Source organism: Sarcophilus harrisii, chromosome 2 (assembly GCF_902635505.1).
Source record: "Sarcophilus harrisii chromosome 2, mSarHar1.11, whole genome shotgun sequence".
NCBI lineage: Eukaryota > Metazoa > Chordata > Mammalia > Dasyuromorphia > Dasyuridae > Sarcophilus > Sarcophilus harrisii.
The window spans coordinates 28,148,814-28,173,986 of record NC_045427.1 but is presented as its reverse complement, the minus strand read 5'-3'; the positions used below and the strand labels follow the sequence as shown (position 1 = coordinate 28,173,986).

Genomic DNA, 25,173 nt, shown 5'->3' with positions numbered 1-25,173 from the left:
TTCTTATCTCTCTCTGTGGGAATCACATACAGAATTAACCTCAATTGCTGTTTCCTTCAGCAATCTTTTACTGAAATTCCTAATTGTTAGTACTCCTATCCTCCATTCCAAATTTGTCTTGTATGTATTTTGTTTTTAATCCTTTCTCTATATATTGTCCTCTTCCAATATTTTGTAAGCTTAGGAGGTTAGAGAATCAATTCACTTTTGTTGCTATATTCTCTATTTCCATAACTGTCTATCTCAGAACAGACAGTAATCAATAATTGCAGAATTGAACTCAGGAAAAATGAAAATTGTCACAATGGCTACTAGATATAAGCATTATTTTTTTTGGTTGTTATTTAACAGGAAAATGTAGATTTCACCCTATTTGAAGGAAGGAATGCAATTAGGGCTAATCAGATGTAAAAATACATGAAATGTCTATTTTGTCATTAATTTATCTCTTTTGCAAGAAGCCCTCAACAGAGGTGGTTTACTTCCATGTCTAACATTTATAAGTTATCCAAATAAAAACCAGAGTCATTATCAGCAAACATTACTGTATTTGATATAATGGCAAGGTAACCTTTCCAACCCATCATCTGCCTTGCACAATAAAAAGCCATTTCTCCTAGCATTTGTCATCTAGCAAAATAAATATCTGAACAAAATACTAAGGGAAAAGATGTGTTTTGTTTAACATGGGGATTTATCTTTAATGGGAAGTCCAACATGAAAGCAACTTTGTTTAGTCATAATTGCTCTCATAATAATAAAAAAATGATTTATTTACAAACCCAAGCAACTATGTGATTTGGATCTTTAGTTTCAATACAGTTTAGCTCATTATTAAGGACTCTCTCCTTTAGTATAAAAGGACAAAGAAGTGAAAAATCATCTTGATATTATGCTATAAGAAAAAAAGCATTTTAGTATCTCTATCTATGTTACTTTACCTACACTTAAGAGAGCTTCTTCAATTGTAAAATGAGTAAGTGTGACTAGATAGCTTTTAAGGTCCTTTTGAGCTTTAGATCTATTATCCTCTGTGTCTTTCTATCAAAACACTGTACTCATTACTTCAACATTTGATTTACTTAGGTCACTTCCTAGAATATCTCTGTCTATGGCTACCACCCTCTGATTGATAATTTCTACAAACTCCAGTAAAATTACCCAAGAGCATTTACTTTCTATTATGACACTCAGAGGCAGTATTGGCTTCTCAAGGCTAAAGGCCTAACTATATTCCACTTTAAAAATGTGACCCTGTGATTCAAAAGCCAAGCATGATGGAAAAAACCATTCCCATCCAGAGAGAGAACTATGGAGACTGAATGTGGATCAAAGCAAAGTATTTTCACATTTGTTGTTGCTGTTGTTTGATTGCTTATTTCCTTTTTCCTTTCTCATGTTTTAACTCCTTTGATCTGATTTTTCTTTTGCAGCATGATAAATATGGAAATATTATTAGAAGAACTGTATATGTTGAATATATATAGTAGATTGCTTATTTTCAAGGAAAGGAGGAAGGAGAGAGGGAGAAAAATTTGTAACGCAAGGTTTGGCAGAGTTATATGTTGAACCTATATTTGCATGTATTTGGAAAAATAAAAAGCTATTATATAAAAAAAGAATGTGACCCAGAAAAAGAGATAGGATTTGTTCCAATTAACTTTCTAATATGGGTAGGCAGTCAAATCAGCAGGGAATGGTGTCCCAGTGAAAAAAGTATTCTATGATAAAATAGGATGATATGTAACCCAGTCATCTCAGAATTCTTTGAAAGTTTAGGCACTCATTTCACTTTCACCATGATTCTGGAAATAAAATTTCAAAGTGGTGAGATATTGGATATACTAAACCTCTTTGCTTATATGAATGATGTGAAGCCAGTTATCTTAGGATACTTTGAAAGTTTAAGCATTATAATTTCACTTTTACCATGACTCTGGAAAGAAAATTTTAAAATGGTGAGTGAGACATTGGATATACTAGACCTTCTTGCTTATGTTTTATTAGTCACCCACTTTTCTGGTCTACCTTACCTGACTTCTTCTCATCTTTCATTTTTAATTTCTGTTTCTAGAATTGATTCATTGATTTATTCACTCAATTGTTTATTTGTTTGCTTTACATATTAGTCTCTAATTCTCTTTTCCTTATACATTCCCTCTTTCATATTTGGGCTCCATTCTAGATCATCTATTTTATTTTTTCCCACTTGTGCTATACTGACAACCACATGTAAGATCATGGGTCCTGAGAAGGAATTCCTATGTTTCTGGTTCAGTATGGAAGCTTCATTTATTAATCTCAGGACACAGAAATTTGGAAGCAAATGGGATGGAGAAGTATGTCTTCTTCCTAGATACTCCACAATAAAGTTATGAAAAATTAAATGTCAAATAGTTTTTGACCTGGAGGAACTAAATATATATGATGCTTGTCATGGACTAGCCTGAGGCTATTTTTCAGCCACTTTTGCCAGGAAACCAGAGAGAGTAGCATAACTATCGTGAATAGTTATTACTTTCACAAACTTAGTACTATTTATCATTGATTTTCCTGCATCTCATGAGGATAGATTTAACATCTGTAATTCAGTTATCATATAGGGACTAAGTATCAAGGTAAGCTAAATAGATTTTTGCTTTTTCCAACTCTTGCAGAATCATAAAATTTTAAATATGGAAGGAAATTTAGTATCAGTCAAACTCATTCATAGAAATGCCAGCTTCTTCTTCTTCCTTGTTCCTCAATCCTATTTAATATTAATCAAATTGAAATCTGTCTCTTTGTAATTTATATTGCTTGCAGTTTTGTCCTCTGGGGTCAGGCAGAATAAGCCTAATGCATCTTTCACAAAGCAATTCTTCAAATACTTGGGAATAGAAATAATACCCTCATTAAGTCATTTTTTTCATCCTACGTGATATATTTCCAGTTACTTCAATCAATTCTCATATGACTTGACTTTTAGTGATCTGGTTTATTACAACATATTGGTTTCCATTCTTTGGACTCTCTCCATTTTATGAATATCTTTTCTAAACTGTGGTGTTCAGAATTTAACTTAATAATCCAGATAATGTCAGACTACTATAGAATACAGTTATATGAATTCTTTATTCCAGATGCTCCTCAAGCTTTCCGATTTTTACTTTAGTTTTTTTTTTTTTTTTGTGCATCAAATAATGCACAATTCTTTTCCAAATAATAATTAACTTATAGTTGACTGAAACAATCAAGTCTTTAGCTCATGACATGTTTAGGCATGTCTTGCCCAATTTCTTTCAGTAAACTTGACTTTTAAAATCAATCAGTTACTAAAATTTTTATTAGCCATGAACGCATGGTGTTAGGAGCTGAGGATTCAAAGAAGGACAAAAATCCTTGATCTCAAGGAGCTTACATTTCATTAACAATGTACAATAAGTTCCCTGATTAATAAATACAGATCATCTACAAAATAAATATGCCATCATAGAGGATAGAGTATTAATAACTGAGCTAGTCCGAAAGGTCTCTTGGAGGAGTAACCTGGATTGGAACTAAGGATTCCAAGGAGTAGAGAGAAAAACAATTCAATGTATATGAATAGTTTTGCCAAAGTTTGTGGAAAATGGAATGCCATGTTTTGGAAAAAGCAAACATAATACCTTGGGTGAAGCAAAGATATTTGATAGGAATGATGTTCAATCAACCCAGATAGAGAAGTTGGAGTCTAATTGTAAAGCAGAGGAGGACATTCAGTCTTCATGAAAAAATGATTGAGAATTCCAAAAAAGTACACCTAAAAGGGAATTGAAGAGACAGCTGGCCTGATTTTCCTTCTGAAATATAAGTCCTAAGATATCTCAGCTCTTAGCTGTTTAATCATTGGGTTCCAAGGACCTAGGGTACAGATGAAGTAATTATACCAATATTTATTTGATCTTGCAGAATAATGATGTGCATGGTAGCATGACAGAAAAGTTCAGTGCATACTGATTAGAAGAAAATACAAAAAAAATGTTCTAGGCAACAGATACTTGGCTAGAACTTAATCCTGAGGAAAAAAAATAAAATAAATTTAGAACTGTGTACTGATACAAGATTGTAGAGACAGTCCAGACAATTCTAGAAAGTTTATGTTTAAATAGACAATGGAGAATTAGTTTCAGCGTTAGAAAAAACTGGGTCCAAGGCTCACCTCAGGAAAAATAAATGCTTATGAGACTCTGGGCAAGTCACTAACCCCATTGTTGTTCTAGAGCATTCTTTTCCTTGTAGAAAAGGTGTCTATTTGACTTAATAGTTTCCTCATCAGTGAGTCCTCTAAACAGGTCTAAATAATTTAATAGTGATGATGATTCATATTTTTTTAGAAAGTCAATAATTATCAGCATCTATATAGAAGAAATATTGGTAAGGAGAGTGGTTGAAAGCAAGAACATTATAGTCCAATCCAATAGCAACTGAGGATGAATGTATAGTATTTAGATGGAACTTATAGAACTTAGCAACTGACTTAATATAGCATGGAGATAGTGTGTAGAAGGAGAAAATTATATAGTAAAATACAAAGTGAATGGTGAATGGGAGCAAGGTAGAGGCTTAATGTATATTTAGAAGAAAAGATGAACATTTCTTTATTTTTCTGCTATCTATTGATAAAAAATGTTGACAAAAGGTAAAAATAAAACAAAAAGGTATTTGACTCTTAAGTTCTTCCTCCCTGGACATCTTCAGACAGATGCCAGATAAGCATTAAAAGGTGCATTGTAGATGGGATCTTTTGGGGGGCATGGATTAGACTAGATGACCTCAGGTATCCCATGCAACTCTAACAAGCTACCAGTCTAGGATCTCACATTGAGGTCAACCCATGAGAAAATTGAAGATCATGACAGCTATTCCCCTGAGATGATCCAAGCAGTTAAACTTGTCATGGAAACCAAGGAAGTAAATTTACCTGTGCTTACACATTCCAAAGGGACTCATAAAAGGTGTCTGGGTTAAGTGCCAGACAGGCTGACCCTGATATATGAGCACAGATGGCCCCTGGGCACATCGAGTAATGCTTCTTTTTCTCTGTATTCTTGCCTTTAAACAACTCCTGAAGCTGCTAGGACTTCCTTTCTGTAAGAAGATAATTTGAAGGGAGGAGAACAATTTTTATTTTTAAGCATTACAGCTTTTCCATGCTCCTGTCAGTATATATAAGGATAAGACCCATTTATTTTTATGCATTTGTTTACAATGGTTCGTTGCAAACTATTCAACCAAAGAGGTGTGGAGCACTTTTTATTGATATTCTTGTTGCCACACTAATGATTTCATAGAAGCTTAATGCATTCAGTGGCCTTTTTTTCAGAGGATTCTGATTTCAAAAGGCATCTTACCCATTACAAAACAGAATGCATTGAAAAATCTCCTGATTCGCCTTTTGAATTATGGAAGGCAGCTACATCCAGACAGAATTTGCCCACAATCTCGGAAAATGTCAAACCCAAGTTTACATAGTGATATTATTAAATTCCATTATCAACCCCCTTAAGCTGCTTCCCTCCCCAACAAAAAAGAAGCCAAATCTCTTTTTTGTTATCTATGAAAAATTGTTAAATAAATATATAACCTTAGACATTTAGGAGTTGGGGCGGAAGAGAAACATGAATAATTCCTTCCAATATTCTGAATAGCTATTGAAAACAGACTTCTTTATCCAGGAGGCTAACTAGGAGCACGAAACCCATTGCTACAGCATTTTTTTTCCTCCATTATTACAGCTTTAAACAAGAGACATTTATCTACAGAAAGACCGTCCATATGTAGAAATCAATCTACATGTCCACATTCAAATTGTATTTTTGAAAACACATTATGCAATTGCATTCCTAATGGATATGAATGGGCTCTTTTTCGAGTCATGAATACAAAAAAAAAATCTCCTTAAAGTTTAGAAAATGAAGAATATAGAGGCAAGAACTGATTTTTATGTTGTTATTCACTCTCTTAAGTCTTCCATTGCTTTGAGAAATGTGTATTCATTGCCACAAAAGAAATGCCAAATGTAAAGGAGGTTTGTTTTTCTTTTTTTTTTTTTAATTTCTTAGTTAATTCTGAATGGGTTTGAGGGAAAGACGTGGAATGGCTTTTTATATGCCGAATATGTTGGCTGTCCATTTCATTATTTGTCCTGATTTTCACTAGGGAGTGTTACTGAATTCACTGAATACTGGATATGGAGAACAAAGACTGCAATTAAAATCCCATTACATTCAATTACAATCTGTGTGACCCTGAAAAAATCATTCAACTTTCTGCAACTGAGTTTCTTGATCTTTATAATGAGTAAGTTAGACTCTATTACTTTTGAGGGGAATTTTCATCTCTAGATGTGTAATACTATGATACTTCAACATTTCGACACATAAATAGAATACTAATAGACAAATGTAAATGAAAGTTGGTATTGGGGTTCAATGACTGGATATCTAAAGATCATGATGTCAAAGAACAGTAGAATAACAGAGTTGGAGGAACCTTATATTCCTTCTAGACTAATCAATCCATGGGGAATCATCTCTGGAATACACTGAACATGTAGTTATCCAGTCCTTTTTTAAAGTTCTCCAGTGAGAGAAGAAGGAACCCACAATATCTCATGGATGCTCTTTCACTTTTTAATTACTCAAAAAGCTTTAATTATTAGGGATTTTTTTTCCTTCCACTGAGGTGAATACTGTCTTTCTACATTTTTCATTCACTGTTCCTATTCCTGGAGCTAATGTGAATAAATCCACTACCTCTTCTAAATTATAATTCTTCAAAGACTGGAATATGATATTTTTGTCCTCAGTGGGACAGACTGACAAATTGAGATAGGTTCAGATTTGAAAGTGGTTTTAGCAAGTACCTAATCCAACAAAATTAAAAAAAAGTATCTCTACCACATCAATATTAACAATGGTTATTCTAATTGTGTTTGGAGACTTCCAATGACAGAAAACTTACTATCTTCTAAGGCATTCAATTCTGCTTTAGGATAGGCTTCTAAGTCTTGTCCCAATTTTGTGCCTTCATTCCTTCTGAGTGGTTTAGTTATAAGTAAATCTATAGACCTCTTTTTCTTATTTCTTTTTTAATACTCTCCAACTGCTTATCAGATCTGTATGATTTTGAAGGAATAGCAATGGTCATCTAATTTAACACATAACTGAAATATATTTGTTCCATTTATGTATATAACAAATACCTGCTATCCCATAATGGTTGACAAATGCCATATCTAGCTATCCAACTACATCCAGATATATCACTCTATGTGGGGAGATAGAAACTATTATTACCTAATGAATTTTGAATTTTGAATATATAAGCCAAGTAAACATATATTTACTAAGTGCCAAAAACTGTGCAAGTCTTTGGAATACAAATATAAGGAGAGAAAATATTGGTACCAACCATCAAAGACAACACAAAAAAGGGAGATGAAAAGGGTTAGAGTCAGGATGGTCCAGGGGAATTGTAGACAAACTGAAAACAAATTAATCAAACAATCAACAAACATTTATTAAGTGCTTACTACATAACAAGTAAAGTACCAAGTTAAACATTGACAACATTGCAGCCTGCAAAAGAATGAAGACATTTTTGTTCATCATTTCTTACTCAAAATGGGAAAAACTAGTCAATCACATAAAGAAACTAAAGGAATGAACCCTATTTCTACCATGAGAATTGGCCAGGAATGAAGTCAGTTTCTCAGGGTGAAAGACCTAAGAAGATGAGCCTGACATCTTTCTTATGAATGATCTCATTATTAGGAAATTTTCTTTAATTAAAGTCGAAATCTGTCTCTTCATAATTTGTATTCTTTCTCTAGTTTTGTTTTTGGGGAGATCAAGTAGAAAAAACTCTACTATCTTGTCTCAGTTTTCTCTTCTCTTGGTTTAAGATTCCCAGTTCTTTCAAACACTCCCCAATGGCATGAACTTTAGATTCTTCATTATCTTGATTATGTTCCTCTGGATGTTTTCCATTTTATTAATGTATATCCTTAAATATGGTAGACAGATTTTTTCTAACAAAAGTAAAACACAGTAGAACTATTTCTTCCTTTTATTTGTCCTCTAAATGTCTGAATGTATGTAAATATCTTTGTTTTTCTTGGCTGCAATATTTATATGTGTATTGCATTTATATGAATCAACTGTCCACAAAAACCTTCACTATCTTATTTTTGAGACAAATTGCTGTCCCTTTATTATTTGTCTTGACAAATATAATATAATTATAATTTACTCTCTGTATACCTTGTAGGATAGTTATAAAGATCAACAGAGATAATATTTGTGAAGCACTTAACAGAGTTCCTAGAATATATAATAGGATGTAGTGTTCTGGTTAGTTTTCTTAGATCTTTGGACTAGGCTTTGTTTCAGCAGAGTAATCACTCTGCGATAAAATCCAAATTCTTTATTATCTCCTTCACATTCTGTCTCCTTCACTTGGGGCCTGGCTAGCTTTCTGGAGGGCCTTAAGATGGGACTTAGTTTCAGTGGAGAAATGAAGGAGAGCCACCAAGAGACTGATCAAAGATGGAATGACTCTCAGACTGGAGTTCCAGCCTCCAGTCCTGTCTTCTCCTTTTCTGTATCTAGGTCTGACTCTGACCTCTTAAATACTCTATTACAATTAAATCCATTCATCATACTGAGTATAAGACTATCATTATATCACTAGAGAACCATTATTTATTGTAAAATTAATTCAATCATACTGAACTAGAGAATCACCATGCTAAATTAGATAACCATTGTATTATCAATTCCACTGAGTTAACACTTTGTTGTAAGAATCCTTGTTTCAAGTGCATTTCTCGAGAGTTCTGGCCCATTACAATAGGTAATTTTGTATGACCTGAAATCAGGTCATACAAAAAAGTCCATGGCCTCCCTCTTCTCCTTATGAAGTTAATTTTTGGAATTCAAATATAAAATTTATATTTTTGAAAGACATGAAGGAAGTATACATTTATTTAAATCTTGCTATGTAGTAGACTTTGTGTTAAATTCTTTACAAACATCATCTCATTTAATCTTTACAACAATCTTGTACAGTTTGGTTTTATCTTTACCATTTTATAGTCAAGGAAACTGAAGCAGAGAGAAGTGATTTAGGGATTACATAGCAAGGAAGGATCTGAGACCAGATTTTAAGTGAAGTCTTTCTGACTCCAGACCTAGTGTTTTATTCACTGGGTATGTTAGCTACCTATATCACCACTAAATTTTATCTATGTTGATTTAGCTCAATGTTCTAGATGATGATTTTGAATATTGATTCTGTCATAGAATAAGATAGACTCTCCTTTTGTGAGATTCCATTCTTTTGGTTCTTCTACCTTTTTGGGGTTTTTCTATTTGTTTGTTTTGTCAAGCCCATTGCTTACATGTTTTTCATTCCAAGTAAAAATGAAGGAACCCTCCAGAATTCTATCCTTAGCCCATTTTGCCTTTTCTATATACCTTATCTGAGAGTCTGAGAGGAGGATGAGAGAGAGAGAGGGATAGAGCGAAGGAGGGAGAGGAAAGAGACAGAGAGAGACACAGAGATGTACATACAGAGAGATGGAAAAAGATAGAGACACACAGAGAAAGACAGGTATGGAAAGAGAGGCACACACAGAAAATAGACAGAGACTAATAGACACACACACACACAGACTCCCTCCTAAAAGTTCTGTATATAACTGAGATAGGCAATACTTTAAAAAAGTCATCTGAGGTTAAAATAAAAAAGGTCCCCAAATCCTAAAGTTGTAGGGACAGTAAAGAAGTTTTTCATAAATATTTACTATGTACTAAGTATTGTGTTAAGTGCTTGGAATAAAAATACAAACAGAAAAAGAAAAACTCTTCTTAAACTAAAGGGGAATAACATTCTATTGGGGAAGGACAGTATAGGAAATGGAGAAGAAAATGAAGCAAAGAAGGGAAAATCAAGAAATAATTCAGGGATTCATGGGTTGAGCTGAATTTGGAATGAGAATGGCAGACATAGGTATTTTCTCAAACATGTTTTGGAGACAAAGAATATTATATATTATATATAGTGAAATAAAGTTATAAAGTTAAGGCATATAAAGTTATGAACTTAAAAATATAAATAAATATAATTCTGGTCAAATAAAATGGATCATGTTGGTGTTGTACTATCAAAGCTTCATGAAGCTTACAATCTCCCTTTCTGTTAATAGTTAACTGTTAAATTTGAAAAGCAACATGCTATGTGGCAATTCCAATCAATCTACTAGGCTACTATATTATGAAGCATTTGTTTGATCAATAAATATTTTGGGAAAGCTGTTTTATTAATTAAAGTGTACTATTTATTTAAGGTTAACATTTAGATGTTACAAGGAGTACAAAACTAGTTAAATAAGGAATTCAAGATTGACTTTGCAATGATTATTTTCAATAGAAGAAAGATAATAGAAGCAAGGACTTGAAGACTCAGTGGGTGACAAAGAAGTTGAGAAGACAAATGTAGACTGATCATTATTGCAATTTGACAGTATAAAGGAAGAAGAGTGAATGGAAATTTAAGGGAAAATAGGGCAAGGAAGAAACTTTAAAAATGGAGAAGATATATTTTTCAGGCAGAAAGATTTATCAATGTTAAAACAATCAAATGAGTTTTTTAAAATGCTACCACAAAATCGAAAACTTTTTATAGCTGAAAGGTGCATTTCAGCCTAACTCTTTTATTTTGCAGGTGAGAAAACAGAGGAAGGCCTAGAAAGGCCACATGATGTGTCCATCACATAGTTAGCTACCATTGCACTGGTTTGGGAACTCTGTTCTCCTGACGTCTAGAATTAGAGTTTCATAGGACACTGTGGTTACTGTTACAGGCAAAATGATAATCTTTCAAGAAATCTCAAACTGACTTGACAATGAAAAAAAGTACATACCTACAGTTGAAAATCATGTCCGAGTTGTTCTACTCTAATTCTTATATTTTACAAGTATAGACGCTGTAATTCAGAGAGGTCCAGTATTTGTCAAATGGCAATTAATAGTTAGCATCAGAAAATGGTCTAAAACCCAGAAGTACCTAACTTCCAGTGCTCACACTACACCAAGATTACTGTCTTCTCTTAGTATGGGAGCAGTGGAATTCACACCTATTTCACTAGTCTTTTTCTTCTGGGAAGTAGTTTACAAATTAGCACAGGCAAAGAAAGAACCCATCATTCTCTTAATTTCAAGTGGTAGAAAATTGTGCGACTGTGCTTGAAGACTCAAGTAATTCGGAGAAACTTTGCTTCTGGATGTTAACTGAACAGAATGTGAATGAAGCTTATGAAGCATTGAGCAATACTTAGAGAAAATGGCTCACTGGCTATTTTATCTGTAGTTGATAAATGAGTAAGACAGACACAGTAACTCAGATGAATTCATTTTTCTTCATATGAATTTTTAAGAATTATTGACATTGAGTGAGGCATTCTTATCTTTATACACAAAAATACATACACATAGACAGATATATTATGTACACACATATATGTATGTATGAATGCATATATACATATTAGCATGTATATGTGATTGTATTACATGTGTTGAATGTGTTGATAAATGTATATGCAATATACTTTCATATATTTAGGTTTTGCTACATTTAAACTTTAATAGGTTCAAATTGCACTAAGTACTTTGGGATATTGCTGAGCAAAGTATCTGGCACATAGGTGTTAATGTTTATTGACTGACTGAGACCAGGTCATAAAAAAAAAAGATAGGAAACCTTACTATTCCCCTACTGGCCCTGGCTTATGGAATGTCCTGAAGAAAGGTATTCAACATGCTGGATGGAATGGGAATTTATGGAGATCTTCTTTAAGGCTATACAGAAAGAATATACATCACGAGAAAAGCATAGGTTTCTTCTGATCGTACCAACGAAACAAATGTAAGACATCCCAGAACCATCAAAGATTGAAGTAAATTTTCATCTATCTAAACATTGTCACTTGGCATTTTCATTTTTTGGTAAACTAGTTAATGATAAAGTCATTGTTCAAATGATTCTGCTGAGCAATTAAAATATCTCATAATTCAGGCAAAATATTCTACAAATAGGAGAACCTTTAATACCTCACTCATAAATTTTACTCTCATTTAATCATAACAAATTTTATACTTATTCATTTTATTTTAACATGAATTGACGTTCATTTATTTCAAATTTATTTTAACATCCCTAAAAAATTAAATTACACATTCTTTCCCTTCATCTAGCCCCTTTCCTACCCATTGAGAAGGCAAGCAACATAATTCCCATTATACATGTGAAATCAAGCAAAACATTTCCATATTAGACACATATAACAAACTTTTTGACTATTTTCTATCTCTTGGCAGACTAAATATAAATGATTAAAACTGAGATTATTAAAATAAGAGTAGATACTGCAGTATGGATGAAGACTCTGCCAGGTAAAAAGGTTAAAACTTTTTTTTAATAGAGAAGAAATGTCAAAAGCAAATCATAATGTAAACTTAGCAGTTTACCCTATGACCATTTGTTATAAGAATAACTATCCCTATAAATCTAAATAGACTTTCATAAAAACTAAATATTAATAATCATGAAATGCTAAATATGCTTGATACATTCATTTTAAGATTGTAAGGTAGTCTAAAACAGCTTTCTTATGGGGGGTGTTTTATTTTTAACTTTTATTTTTACATCATAGTTATTTCTTAATATATTGCCATACATTTCATACCTTCCTTTATAATCTAGAAGAGTAAAGCAAAATTAACTAATGTAATAATTATGACTAATAGCATATGCTATGCTCTGCAACAATAATACCTTTCCCTTTCCAGCAAGCTGAAAACAGAGATCATATTTCATAAAATATTTTCCATGATAAAAATTAACCTTGATAAAAACAAATTAATACATTTAGTTACTTTTTAGTGCTATTTTTATTTATCTTGCAATCATTGAATAAACATGTAAATATGTTTGTATTTATACACACATACATTTATATGATGTACTTATAACAGGTATATGCAAATACGTGTATTCACATATGCATATATGTTTATGTATGTGTGTAAAGATACATATACTGTTTTTCCTTATTTTTATCTCAATTATATTTATAAATATTTTTAGATTTCTCTTAATTATTTATTAACACCAATTCTTAAAGTAAATACTAGTCCATTATCTGCATTTAAAACAGGTGGTCATTGTACAATAACAATATCATTTGCATATTTAACTGCCATTTATCAACAATAAAAAATTGTTATTATTATTAACTCAAAGCCTAGATTTTTAACATCATTTACTAATGGATTTCTCATTTGCCTCATGTCATTCATTAAAATTAAGATGTAATCCTGATAGTTGAATTTCTTTTTCAAAGTGTCTTTTTTTTTCTTTCTAAAAAATTCCAAAAGATTTTCTAAGTCAGTCAGTCTACCAGCTGCCTATCTGTAGCCAGGGAAGTTAATCCTTTAAATCCTAGGCTTACGGGAGAGATTATAGTTTTCCCTCTAAAGAGTTCATGAGTGTGGTTCTTTCCAATTATTCTATTATTCATCACATTTTCCCACAAACTAAAAACCAGGTGTTTCTATGTACATGAAGCTATTGAGATACAGATGTTAAAGTGGGTTATGAAAATATTTGATATATGTTTTCACCATTTGACAAATGAACCAGGACTGAACCATTGAATTACTTGAGAGAGAGAGAGAGAGAGGCAGAGACAGAGAAACAATAAGAGACAGAAGCTGAGTCTCTCTCTCTCTCTCACACACACACACACAGAGAAAGAGAGAGAGAGAGAGAGAGAGAGAGAGAGAGAGAGAGAGAGAGAGAGAGAGAGAATGAGAATACATTTTATTGTATCTGTCAGAGAAGTGAAATGGAGAAGGTGGTCAATGACATGTACTCTTTTGTTATTTGGTTAATTCTTGTCCCTGTCCTTGTCTTTAAGGGTAAATACTTTTAAATTTTAGCTCTCAGGGTTCTCTGAAACCATAAAGACACTGGGTAATCTCTTCTTCCAAAAACTCAAACTCCTAAGAATTAGTTTCTCTCTAATTTAACATTCAATATCTATTTAATTCTAACAAAGGGTTATATAGTTCAAAATATAAAAAAAATGATAAAATCACAAATATGCCATCTATTACTTCACTGGCAATATCCCTTGCCAGTGGGATAACCATTTTGGTGAACACTTGGGGTGCAAGGGTAGGTGTTAGTTTCTCTACTTGACTCATTTACTACACAGCATGATGACCGCCAAAGTAGGGCTAACATTTCCAGACCCTTGCTCCTCAAGGCTTATTATTAGATTGATTATAGCATCTTTATCTGGGCTCCCAGATCCCTTGTGACTGGAGCTCCCAGGATTGATTAGACTCTTCCCATTGAACCAAGAATACAAAAGAAGGAAATGTAATCATAGATCTAATTTCTGTCCATGTTCATTAAGTTACTTTTGCAAACATCATTCTCTAGCATGTGATGAAAAGGGTTTATTTATTGGGAGCACATGGTTGGAAGAAAACTCTCATCCACCTTTACTGATTGTTCTTAATGAATATGAGATGAAAAGGAGTCACTGTTCCCCTCCTAGCAAATTGCACCACCGAAACCTCTCATATGCTGAGTTAATTTTGAAGGACTGACAATTCTCATTATGCTGCCCATGAAAGGAGGTTGCTTCAAACATATGGTCAAGGCAAATATTCATGGGTGCCCAGAATATAGATTTCCAAGTTAAAACTGTGATGCCATGTCATGCGCTACTTAATAAACTGTGGAACAAAAGCCAGGCAGGAGCATTTAAACATGTGCCAAATCTCACTACATTATAAAGTCAGAAACATTTCTGATTACTCTATTCTCCCATTGGACAGTTCTTTTTTTGTGATTCATTGACATTCCAGGCTTATTTCTGGTTCAACAGTTTTAATTAGCTAATTACCTTTGCTTTTCATGCCCTCTTTTCTTCCTTATGCATATTCCCTGGAGATCATTTAAGCTTCCTGAGGTCAGGAAGAGTTTAATTTCTTTAAAATTCTAGCATTCAGTACAGTGCTTTGTACTCAATCAGTGTTTAATAAGTGTTGAATACTTTAATAGATTTAAAATATGATGATTCTTCATGTTTCAGTTCATCACTCTCTGCTCCCCCTTGCATTCTTTCCATTCACAACTATTTACAGAGCAGCAGCTGCAATGTATAAAGTACTCTGAGACAGAATAATTTAAAAAAGACATGCCCCTGTTTTTAAAAATGCAAAAAAACCAAAAAATAATATCTTACAGTGTAAAAAATAGACTTGTTTACATTAAAAAGTAAAACTATATCATGAGGTTTTTTTTTTAAAGTTATGATAATAGACTTGTGATCAAGAGAGCCATCTGCATCCAGAGAGAGGATTGTGGAGACTGAAGGTGGATCACAACATAGCATTTTCACCTTTTGTTGTTTGCTTGCTTTTTGTTTTTCTTGTTGAAATACGGGAGCTTTGCATCAGAATACCTAAATATATAGGATATTGATGCCATGTACTTATTTAGGAAGTAAAAGCACATTAACTTTTATCTAATTAGAAAATAATAGTTATCCCTTTCATGTTATTTTGCCCTCCAATTAAAAATGTTCAACCCTCCCTTCATAGCAAAGAAGTCTGTTTTTTTTTTTTTTTCTTGTATGGAGCATTTACTGTGCCTTTTTGAAAAATATGGGTTAAGTATTTGGTCATAGACTGTGTGTTATACATTGACCAACTGTCATCTGAAGCTTTAGCAAAAATCCTAAAAAATCGCACTTAATTTCTTATGTCAATTTATGATATATTGAGACCATGTTGGGAAAAGGGTAAGGGATAACTGTAAATAGTTTAAATGGCAAGTTATCAGTTAAAAGGCTTCATTCTTACCCTGTGTCACTTCTTGGACTCACCTGAAGAAAACTGGTGGTGTCTATTAACAACAGAATTTATTTTTCAAAGTTAAATTAAGGGCAACTCCTTACTTGCCACTATGGTTTTCTCAAGAGTATTTTGGATTATTTAAATGATTTTATTTTTTAATATTTGTTGTATATCTATTATCTTGTACTTCAGTACCTGACACACACAAACAATAAATGCTTGTTAATCTAGTGATTTCCTTTATTTTCAGTTATCCAATCACTTAGAATGAAGAAACCTATTGCATCCCACCATGTAGATGGGAATAGTCTTACTATATTGATTGTATGGCCATAACATGCTGCATCTCTAACACAGACAGACTGAGACAATCACTCTTCTTCCTTTGTGTATGAGCCTATTGCTTCCAAAGGGAATATACATCATCCACAGCACAAGCAGTATGAATTGAACCAGAAGACATCTCTCATCTTTTATCTCAGATTTGAACAGTAGACCTAACTTTCTGTTTCTATTTCTTTTTTTTTTTTAAATTTGCCCTTTTCAGTTTCAGGTTTCAGTGGTGGTCCTCTCTGGACCCAGGATTTTTATTCATGGTGAATTGGAACCACAATTCCAGGTGGAACATTTCATTCAAAGTGAATGGGAGTACAAGCTAGTGGGGAGCCTGAGTAACAAGCATGTCTGGGTCTTAAACCCAAAGAGTGTTCTGAAGTTGAAATTTGGGACTGAACTAAGCTATGATACAATCCTATTCCTCTATTTAAAAACTAAGGTGGTATATTGCAGGAAGGTTATGGTTTGGGGCATGTTTGTATATTTATGATTATATATTTAATTATTAATATGCTTTTAAAAAGCTAATTTATTAATGGTTAATTAGAAATGCTTAAATAGAAATAGAAATAGGGGACCACCCCCTACAGGTGAAGGTAAAATCATTGATGATCTCCTAGACACCCTCTCATTCCTTTTAAGGATATGTAAGAATCCTGTACGACAGGTGAATGTAACATAGCTAGCCTTCAAGCAGAAGGAGTCAGGGTAGTTGTTATATCATCATCCACTGACTGCCTGCGAATGACAGAAAAAAATGGCAACCTGAAGACATGTCTCTCTTCCTCCATCCAAATATGGCTATGTTTGGAATCATAGAAGTCACTGGAACAGACTTTTTCTGGAATATATAATCAATTTATTTAATCAACAAGCATGCTATAAGTACCTACATTCTTTTTTAATAAATAAAAAAAACTGTCTCAGAAAAAAAAAAGTTATTTGTCCAAACTCTTCTAGGGATTTAATGTAAAACCAAAGTAAAAACCATTAAAACATGTTTATTATTAGGGGAGTTTATAGGAGGGAGGGAATATTTGAGTGTATGTTTGTGGGGGAAGGTGTTGAGGAGGAAGATTATAGTGGAAGCTTTGTTCACTTACAAAAAAGAAGTATTTAATATATGCAATACTTCAACATTACTAATTAAATTGAATGCCCATTATGTGCCAGGCATGATGAGAGATATTTGAGGGAATAGAAATATGGAAAGGGCATGGTCCCTGCCCTTTAAAGCTTAGAGTTCCTTTTGCTTACCTTTATGAAAAATTGATTAACAATATAATTCACCTTGTGAAATCCTTGCTTGATTCATTTATGTAATTAAATTCTAGAAAGTTTTGGAGTAAAGAGAGAAAAGGAGAAAAGAGATTAGAATAAGGTTAATGATAGTCATTTATAGGTAATATTTATATAGTGTGTGCCTATTGTATGCCAGATACTGGCTTACCCAAGATAACAATATCTGACAGAAGATTTGAATTCAGATTCCCCTTATTCCAGGGCCACGAATCTGTTCTATCTAGCTACTTAATGCATTGTAGAACACAAACTATGTAAAAGTTAAAAACATGTCCTAAATCTCAAATACATTAAATTCCCAGATCATGTTCATATAACAAGTAAGTATCTGAGACAGGATTATCTTCCTGAAAGCTGTGGAAAACTAGCTTTAGAATGAAAAATGTGTGGTTTCAACACCATCCTTTGAGTGTTCTGTCTCTGTATGGACAAATCTCAGCCTCTCAGTGGACCCAGGAAACTAAGATTGTAAAATATAGGATAGATGTCAATTTTCCTTGGATAAAGATATTTCCTCACTAGAATTCCCTAAAACAATGAAAGCTCTGGTTTAGACTAAAGAAAAATCTTGATTTTAAGAGCAACACAATCTGCTCAGTCACACTTTTTCATAGTTCCTAATGCCCCTTAAACTGAAGTGGGATGAGTACTTGTGGGAATCTGGTATAGGAATATAATCCTTTCATGTGAGGATTGAACTAGATATGGTTGAAGTCCTTTCCATTCTACACTCAGATTTTGTGATTCTATGTTTTACTGAAGGAACTATTCTGTATTTGTTCCTATTAAAGCCCATTTAAAATAATTGAAGGAATCTTGAATAAACCAGTCAGTCAGTGAAGGCCCTAGGAACTAATCTCTTCATTATAGGGAAAACTGGATGATATGCCTCTAGCAATCTCTCCCCACACATTTAAAAATGTAATACAATGCACTATAATAAAAATGTTTCTTCTCAAACTTTGCCACTCTACTGTCTATGATTCCTGAATCTAGTCTGACTTCTTTTCTTGGCAGCCTTGATAGATGTTTACTTCAGAGTTAAATAACAGCTCCACTAGCCAAAAGCAACAGAAATCTACTTCAATTCTCTTTTAAGAAATAGTTGCAATTGGCTCTTTTTTAAACAAAACTCACAAAGATTGTGGATGTTTTGGTGAAGACTTGCAGAAGCAACAGATACTTCATCATTGTGCTGTCAGAGAGAATTTGGAAGAACAAACTTGAGACCCTTGGCTGTCAGCATGAGCCTCCCAGAAAGAAACTGATTTGACACACTATGCAACTTAAAATAATTCTCCCATTTTAAAATTAATAAAGTTGCTTTCTGACCTGAAGTGTTTGTGCATATATATGTTATCAGTGTGTGATGGTGCTGTTTTTGCCTAGGTTATCTATATATGTCCATATAGAATTGTCTAGACCTAGTTTAAGAGGAAACAAGAATGCATATTTCAGGGTAGAATGTCCTCCTCTACAATTTTTCTGCTGGGGAAAAGTTAATTCCTACCAAAAAGAGGGAATAAAAGGGCCAGGGGCTCTGTTCTCCTGAAAGAAGGGGCACCAAACTAGAATTTCATCCCTTTGTCTCCCTCCCTAGATGACAGATGGATAGATAATCTATATTATTATTGTGATTCCTACTAATAGCCTCTTTGCTCAGATTTTAGCAAATCTAGCAGGATGTATTTGACTTCGCATAATACCTGCTCTCACAAACTCGTCTTGCAAAATCGGGTTTCTTGCTGTTTTCTTGTCAGATGTATTCCTTTTTTCCTCCTCTGTGCTTTTGTAGACTTAGCTCCTTGCCTGAAGAATATAGCTCTTGGGAAGTTCATTGGTGGCTTTTAAATTTTCTTTTTCTAAAATTGTTTTAATAATTTTATTTCTTTTTCTGTTAATCTCAATACCATACTTTTTTGTAGATATTTGTCTATTTTATATAGATGGTCAAATTTATCGATATGTACAATGGATATGACAAAATAGTTCCTAATTATTGTTTTAATTTCCTCATCACTGGTTGTGAATACACTCCTTTCATTTTTGATACCAGTATTATGGTTTCCTTCTTTCCTTATTTTAATCAAATTATTTTAAATTTAGCTTATCTGCTTAATTATTTTTCATAAAACCAGCTTCTAGTTTTACTTACTGGTTTGATGGTTTTCTGTAGAGGGACAGAACTCTGGAAAGGTGTACTTGAATCAAGGACAGGAGGGTGCTTATAATTAAGCACCTATTCAGTGTGAGATAACAGTTCTCTAAATATATACTTAAAGTGATATGGTGATCTAATGGTCTCCTAACAGTTGGAAGCATGCTCAGTGTGCTATAGTGATGTAATCATACTGAGGTATTTAAGGGTGTATCAGACACAGAAGACTCTCTCAGACAGAGACACAGAGAAGACTTGAGACTCCAGATTCCAGACTCCGGACTCCATCTTTGACTAGCCTCATGGTGCTATCCTGCCTTCATCACTTTTTCACCTAAAGGACAAAGCCCATCCAGAGATCCTCCAGAAAGCTAGCCCGGACATTACAGTTTTCTTACTTTCAATTTTGTAATACTCCTTTAAATTTTCAGGATTTCCAATGTGTTGTTTAATTGGAGATTTTGAATTTGTTCTGTTTCTAGATTTTTTAAAAAATTGTATATCCAATTCATTGATCTGTTTTTTCTCCACTTTACTGATGTAAACAATTAAAGGTATATTTTTTCTCCAAAGTACCACACTGACCAAATCCCATAAATTCTGATAGTGTCTCGTCATGTTCATGAATGAAATTATCAATTGCCTCTGTCCTAATTAAATTTTAATCTCTTTTTCATTCATGATTGTATTCATTTTTTATTGAATTGTGATCTAAAAAGAATGCATTTAATAGTTCCTGTTTTCGATACTTCATTATGAGGTTTTTATGTCTTAATATAAGAATAATTTTATATATTTGTTGAGAAAATAGTGTATTCCTTTCTATTCTCATTTTTTCCCCCAGAGATCCATCAATGTAACTTTTTTAGGAATTTTATTAACCTCCTTACCTTGTTTATTCTTTCTTTGGTTAGATTGATCTAGTTCTGAGAACAGAAAGTTGAGGCTCCCAATTCATATAGCTTTATTATCTATTTCTTCCTGTAATTCAACTTCTTCAAAAGGTTAAATGCTGTACCATTTGGTGTCTTTACATTTAATATTGCTATGACTTCATTGTCTATAGTATCTTTCATTAAGATATAATTTCTTTTTTATCTGTTTTAATCAGATCTGTTTTTATTTTTGCTTTTTTCTGAATCGTGGTGGTTACCTTTGTTTTCTTTGCCTTAACTGAAGCATAATAAATTTTGTTCCAGCCTTACCTCTATGTCTATCTCTTTGCTTCAAATGTATTTCTTCTAAGCCATATATTTCTTGTTTTTAATCCATTCTGCTATCTGTTTCTGTTTTATGGATGAGTTCATCCCATTCACATTTATATTTATATTCATAATGCCTGTGTGTCTTTCTCTCCATCCTATTTCTCTTTGTTTATTCCCCACTCTCTATTATCTCCATTCTTTCCCATATCACTAGTGTCTTAGTCAGTCTTCTCTCTCTTTTTATTATTCCCAACCTTTTTTTTTACTTCCTTAAAGAGTAAGATAAATTTATGTATACAACTGAATGTGTATGTTATTCCTTCTGTCAGTAAATTTTGATGAGAAGAAAATTTAAGCTCCCCATTGTAATATCTCTTTCATGGCTATTTTATGTGGGGTAGTTTATCTCATTCAATTCCACCCTCCTCATTTCTTCCAGTGCAATTTTCTTTCTCCTTTATTGTTTCTTTTTTTTTTTTTTTGGGGAGGGGGGGATATCTTTATATCAAAGTTACCTAATAGGCCAGGGAGCTGGGTGGCAAAACCAGCAAGGAGCATTGGGAGCTCAGTGACAAGGAGAAAGAACAGGAATTGTCAAAGGAGGACAAACAACTTCAGGGTGAACTGAAGATGCTGGTGGAGTGACTTGGGGAGAAGGACACAGCCCTCTATAGACCAGCTCAGGAGAAACTGTGGAGAAAAATGTGTTCTTTTACAACCTCTATGATCTCGGTCCCCAAGCCTCTTAAATGTCTGTGCCCATGCTATGGCAAGATGAAGGAGATTTATGAAAACATGAAGCCTGGTGAGAATAAGCGCTTTGCAGCCATCATCATCTCAGTCTTGGCCATGACCATGAGTGGGAGTCTAAAGTGCTGCCTAGTGAGCACCCAGGAGGATATAGCCTCTTGGGGCCATGAGTATGTTAGGCATTTGTCAGGAGAAATGGCCAAGGACTGGTTGAGAAATCTCAATGGGAACCACTGCTCACTCTGGTGAAGCAAATTGTTCCTTACAGCATGGCCCAAAACACAGAGCATGGGATGTACGACCTTCTTGTGGAGATCAAGCAGATGGACATCCTGGAGAAGGACAACGTCTACACCAAAATCTGCCTCTACCAGCTGTGTGATTTATGGGCCAGAGAAAGAGAACCCGGAAGCGTTGCCACTTGTTCTGATGACCAATGACATGGAACTGATGGAAGACATCTTAACCTCCTGCAGGGACTTGGTGGTTCAGAAGCAAATTGCCTTCATATTGGACCAGCATGGGTTTTTCCTGAAACTCAATGAATTCATGGAAGAATATGAGGACTTGACTAAGATCATGTCCAATATGTGGCTCAATAGCAACTTGCTGGCCCTGGCCTGGGAGCTCAGCATCATGGATCCCAAGGTGCTTGATAATATTTATAAAGTCTACCTTGAAAACAACAGGTTAGGGGGCAGCGGCTCCCAGGTGGATTCAGCGCATGTGAATCCTTTGTGAACACAACCTTTGACAATATGGTGGATGATGGGAACAAGCAACTGTTTAAGAACAAAGACTAGGCTGCCTCCCTGGGAGGGACATGGATGAGGGCCTCTCCCAGATTGACAAGTACCTCTACTCCTCCCTGGAGTACATCAAGTCAGGAGCACTCCTTGCCTGTGGCATGGTGAACTCAGGGGTCTGAAATGAGTGTGACTTGGACTTAGCCCTGCTCTCTGACTATGTAATTACACAGCAGCAATATGAGGAGGCTTGGCACGATCTTGGGCTTGACCTGGCCCATGTTAGCTTCAATCAGGAAGATGTCCTAACTCTGCTGGTGATGGGAGACTTCAAGTCCATTATAGAGATGGCAAGTGTCACAGTTCTGGCCTGTGGCATGATTGTGGTGGGCTCCTGCAATGGAGATGTCTGCTTCACCATCCTGTAGACCATCATGGAGAAGTCTGAGATCGATCGCAAGGAAACTTATGCCCTTTGACTTTCCTTTGGCCTGACCTCAACCACCTTGGCAAGGGCGAGGCCATTGAAGCCATCCTGGCTACTCTGGAGGTTGTGTCTGAACGCTTCCTAAGCTTTGCCCACATCCTCATGGATGGGTGCCCATAGGCAGGTTCAGGGAATGTGCTGAAAGTGCAGCAGGTGCTTCACATATGTAGCAAGCACTTTGGCAACAAGGAGGAGGACAAGGGGAAGAAGGACAAAGACAAAAAAGCGACCCCTGCCAATATGGGGTGTACTATGGAGTGTCCATCCTGGACATCACCCTTATTGCCATAGGGGAGAAAATTGGGACCAAAATGGCTCTTTGGACCTTTGGTCACTTGCTTAGGAGTAGGGAGCCCATGCTGTACTGGACTGTGCCTCTGGCACAGGACCTCATCTTAATCTCCAACTCAAGGTTCAACATCTTGGACACCTTAAGGAAATTCTCCCGTGATGCAGACCCAGAGGTGTCTTATAATTCCATATTTGCCACAGGCATGGTGGGCAGTAGTACCAACAATGCCCAGCTGGCTGCCATGCTGAACATCTTGGACACCCTAACAACCTCTTCGGCCCAGAGCCTGACACATTTGGGGAAGGGCATCTCACTTTCTCATCCTACCACAGTAACCAGCAGTTCATGAGTCAGTTTGCTGTGGCCGAGGTACTCACCATGCTGTTCTCCTTCCTTGATGTTTGCAAAATCATTCTGGGAAAGTCACGCTATGTGCTCTATGGATTGATGGCTACCATACAGCCCCAAATGCTGGTCACCTTTCACAAGGAGCTCCTGCCTTCTGTCTGAGTGGGTCAGGGAATGGATGAGGTAGACTAGGCCAGGAAGCCCAAGACTATCCCAGGATTTCAAATGCACACAACCCCAATATTGCTGGCTCATAGGGAGTGGGCAGAACTAGTCATTGAGGTGGTTTTGCCTGTCATTCCCATTCTGGAGGGCTTCATGATCTTGAGGAAGAACCCCAACTATGATCTCTGAGTGGCCCTGGGGGCCATCAACTTTGACCTAATAAGCCCTTGTCCTGAGAGCAGTTCTCTAACAGCCCTTTAGGGGAAGGCTTTTGCTTCTTTTTTGTTATGGAATGAGATCACTGTGTTGACTTCACCTATGGGGAAAAACAAATAAACAAAAACAAAGTCATCATATCCACTTTTCTGTCTATGTATACTGCTTCCAGTTGTCCTTATATTAATGAAGTTATTAAATGTGTGTGTGTGTGTATAATTTTGCCATTTAGAACTATTTTAACCTTATTTAATCTCTTATATGTTCTTTTTCTTGTTTCTTTTTTAACTTTTTTAGTATTTACCTTGTGTTTGGTTTGTGGAAGATTTTTGTTTTTGTCATTCAGTAATGATCTTTTAGTTAGGAATATTTAAACGTCTTCTACTTTGTTAAATACCCCCACCCCCATTATATTTAATTTTGCTGGGGACATGATTCTTGGCAGTAATCCTATATCACATTATATTTCAGACCCAGTGGTTCTTTAATGTGGAAGTTGTCAATTCCTGTGCAATACTGATTTGAATTGTTTCTTTCACTGTTTCAACAAAATTGAATTATTACTGCTTCTTGCAGTACTTTCTTCTTGATCTGGAAGTTCTAAAATTTGACTATGATGTTCCTGGGTGTTTTCATTTTGGGATCTCTTTCCAACTGTGATTAGTAGATACTTTCAATTTCTATTTTTGTACTCTGTTTCCCCAGAACCAGAGAATCATCAGGAAAATTTTCAGGGAAAATATCAGGGAAATTTTCTTTGATAAATTCTTGAAAGGGCTTGTCAATGTTTTATCTTTTCTTTTGACATGGCTTTCATGTAATCTAACAATTCTTATATCATCTGTCTTGGATCTATTTTCTAAGTCACTTGTTCCAGTGAGAAAATTCACATTGTCATCTACTTTTTAAACTTTGTCTTTCCTTTTGTTTTGTTATATCTTGATGTCTTATTGAATTATTAGTTTCCACTTGCTGAATTTTAATTTTTAAGAATTATTTCCCTCAGTGAGATATTGTACTTCTTTTTCCCTTTGTCCAATTCCTTTAGTAAGGGAGTTATTTTTCTCAGCAAATTTTTCTCTATCTTTTCCCAAACAGTTGACTTTTTTCATGAATCTCTTACATCATTATCAATTGTTTTCCCAGTTTTTCTTCTATTTCTTTAATTTGCTTTAAAATATTTTAAAAGCTTTTTCTGGAATTATTTTT

General features: G+C 34.5%; 1 pseudogene; it reads left to right on the top strand.

Moving 5' to 3' along the window:
* Nucleotides 1–21,422: 21,422 nt before the first annotated feature.
* On the top strand, nt 21,423–24,150 carry LOC100924447 (annotated as a pseudogene).
* Nucleotides 24,151–25,173: the final 1,023 nt, after the last annotated feature.